The sequence below is a fragment of the Herpailurus yagouaroundi genome, unplaced genomic scaffold, assembly GCF_014898765.1.
Source record: "Herpailurus yagouaroundi ecotype Mexico unplaced genomic scaffold, PumYag 253, whole genome shotgun sequence".
NCBI lineage: Eukaryota > Metazoa > Chordata > Mammalia > Carnivora > Felidae > Herpailurus > Herpailurus yagouaroundi.
In genome coordinates, this window is record NW_024412470.1 from 9,009,338 (window position 1) to 9,012,493 (window position 3,156).

Sequence of the window (3,156 nt, forward strand, 5' to 3'; positions counted from 1 at the left end):
AAGTATAGTCGCTCCTCACACAACATTACTTTGGAGACTTTACCGTTCTACTCACTTTCCTCTAAAACCAACTGTTTTGTGGTCAATGTCTTCTTAAAATCTGATGCTTAAACTGAACACGAGACTCCAGAGATGGTTTGCCGAGGGCAGCATATCAATACAGTGACCCTGGCCACTGCTGCTCTGGTCTACCACTGTAGCACTTACTGTCTGTCTGTCTGTCTGTCTCTCTCTCTCTCTCTCTCTCACACACACACACACACACTCACGCACACACCCACAATCAACTAACAACTCCCAGAACTTCTCCAATGTGACCCACTTTTATGAAGCCAGGACTTCTCCATGTTTTTCTTAGAGAAACCTTAGGCGAGGATTTGCACTTCGCATCACTGACCTTCGTAAATTCAAGCTTTCATTCCATAGCCCGCATCTTTCTGACTCCAAATCCTGACACACCTCACATATTAGGTGTCCTTTTCAGCATAAATACACATTCCACATTTTCATCTAAGTCACAGATTTAAACACCAACAAGCTACACCTGGATCAAAGATCATCACGATAAAGAGTAGGTGTAAAATACCTTCGTAATCATTGTCGCACATCCTTCTCCTCTCTGCTTTGCACACTGTTATCAGATTAACCCTTATAAACATCACATGCCTCAGGTAACATCGTTACAAAAATACTTCAATTACCCTACCCACCGCATAAATTCAAATTTTAGCGTTGGTTTCTGAAACCTTCCAATATTTAGTAACTCAATGACTTTTCTGCTTCACGTTGGTCTCCTCCAAGATGTTTCCCAAACTCCCAGTGCTTCTTTTTGGAATCATCTGCCATTTCCAATTTCAATTTCAGTTCCGATTCATTTTTGGCCGGTGGGGGAAAAGGCCTCCCACCTACACCGTCTGAGCTCTCTCCTGGGATAAAGCATACAAATGACCTAATAATATACGTAGAGTGACCCTCAGAGAGCTTAGCAAGGAAGCAGAGATTATCTGCTAATGCTCCCTCCGGTTTCTTATGTATTTGCAACACCAAAGACGCTGGGCCGAGTAGACGTTGGCAGAATACCTCTTAAATTATACACACTTCGTTTTGCTAACACAAACTAGTTCATGGAAGTCAAAATTCCGGGAGGCAAAGGCGATAAACAAAAACAAACAGAAATGACTCTCAACCTCAATAAATTAAGTACTGTAAAAAGTTTTCCGAAGTCGTTCAGAGAAAAGGATCGTCCCACGCAGGCACAGTGCCATACATGTACGACTCTTTTCCTTCGACGTTTGGGTTAAGTATGTATGTTTGCCTTTCTTGATTTTGTGGGTAAGTGATGTGTGAGCAACGGAGATCTGCAGGAAGTTGATGAGCATCTCAACCCTACCGCCTTCTAAATAAGTGGATTAACAGTACATATAAATACAAGCTGCACATGGCCAGCTTCAGCTCAAGTGTCTTCTCACACAGTCTACGCGGCACCAGACAATACTCGTTCGTTTCGTAGGAACGGAGCCTAGGTTGTTTCTGGGACCAACGCCAAATCCAAAGAGCCCCCACCTCCCGGGGGCTGGCTTCTCCGGCCTCCTCCCCAGCGCTGCGCGCAACGAAAACACTGCCAGGCCCGGCGTCCGGGCTCCAGTCCTCCCGTCCTCCCGTGTCCGTTCGCGTTCACTTACCGCGCCAGCCGCCCGCGGGAGAGCAGCGAGCCCCGGGAGGTGCTGCAGGCGAAGGCAGAAGTCGGCCGACAACAACCGTCGACGCTTTTCAAACTTGCCGCCTCCTCCTGGAAGTCCCGCCCCCCCCGCCCAGCCCACTTCCTGCGCGGCGGCCGCGCCGGGTGCCCGTAAGGCTCAACAAACTCCAGGCGGGCGGGGCTTGTGCTGCGAAGCGAGCGCGCCCGACCCCAAGCGGAACCCTTTTTCGCGGCGTTGGCGTCCAGTCGGACCTGGAGTCCGCAGAACGTGGGGCGTCGCGGTTCGCCGGAAGGGTCGGACGTTAAGGGGGTGGGGTGCTGCGGCCTTCCCCCGGACGTTTGAGAGCGTCTGGGGCCCAAGGTGAAGAGCAAAAGCCAGCGAACACGTCCTAGAGACTTGAGCCAAGCTCAGAGTGAGAAGGGAGAGGATGTAGGGCTCACCGTGGGGGCAGGGTGAGTCCCAGGGTGATGATAATGCCGATGATCTGATATTGACCAGGGTGATGATAATGCCGATGATCTGATATTGACCGTGAGCGCACGCGTTCTGTTAGGCCACATTAAAAGGGGGGAAGGAAGAAGGGGCGAATAGATACTGTCATCAGATGAGGGATCTGAATCAGAGACGTTATGGAGCTGGCCCAAGGACGCGCACGGTAGTCTGTGAGTAGCACGGCCGGTATCCTGACACAGGCCCCCTGATCCGGCGTTGGTGAGCACGACTTCGAGAGGTGGATGGAACCCACGGGTACATCTGGTCAAAGCCGTTCACCTTTGCCGACAGGCGAACGGGGGTTAGCAGTGATTTGTACCAAGACAGTAAGCGGCACTGTCTGGAGCAGAACCCAGGTCTCCCGATTTTAGCTCCTCCCTCCCTCCGTGCATCTCTCCATAGAAGCCAGGCGCTGCAGGTGCTTCCCAGCACCAACTGTTCCCCAAACGTGCCGGTCCCCCAGTGAAGGGCACTTCATACATAATCACAAGCCAAGAGTGTTGCAGACTGGACTAGTTGTCATTGGAGAAGTCCTTAAGTTTTATGGCGGTTTGGGACACGGAGAGGCCATAATAGGACCCGCGTCTGACTGCAGGCAGGGTAGAGTATTAGCTGGTGAGGGTCGTATGTTGGATGGGGAGTCTGGACTGAATAAAGTGAAAACGCTGAAAATCTTGTGTTGGAAGTAGACGTTCTGGTGCTTTGTTGTGCGTATTCATAGAGCAGTCTATACCGTTTCGAACAAATACATTCCATATTAAGTAGTTGAGGGCCAATTTTCCCCTATCTAAGCCCATGTACTTAGGTAAATCTCAAAGTCAGACTTTAGTAAAACTCAAAAGTAGGTTAGGAAAATAGAATATTAGAGATCTCAGAGAGTCAGTGAGGAAAGGAGATAAACGACCTTTCGTTGGCACTTGCGAAATCAAATTCATTACTTGTGCATACACTTCCTCTACGGGAG

The 3,156-nt window shown here is 49.9% G+C and overlaps 1 protein-coding gene across 4 annotated transcripts in view; it reads right to left on the bottom strand.

Moving 5' to 3' along the window:
- NUF2 (NUF2 component of NDC80 kinetochore complex) overlaps window positions 1-1,800 on the bottom strand; it is a 30,036-nt gene extending 28,236 nt beyond the window's left edge. For 2 of the 4 annotated variants that reach the window (XM_040460902.1, XM_040460905.1), the window contains exon 1: window positions 1,683-1,800. The gene's annotated coding sequence lies outside the window, so the exon portion shown is untranslated. Of the gene's footprint in view, window positions 1-710; window positions 927-1,004; window positions 1,118-1,682 lie in introns of all 4 variants that reach the window. The other 2 variants (XM_040460903.1, XM_040460904.1) reach the window with 2 other exon arrangements.
- Window positions 1,801-3,156: the final 1,356 nt, after the last annotated feature.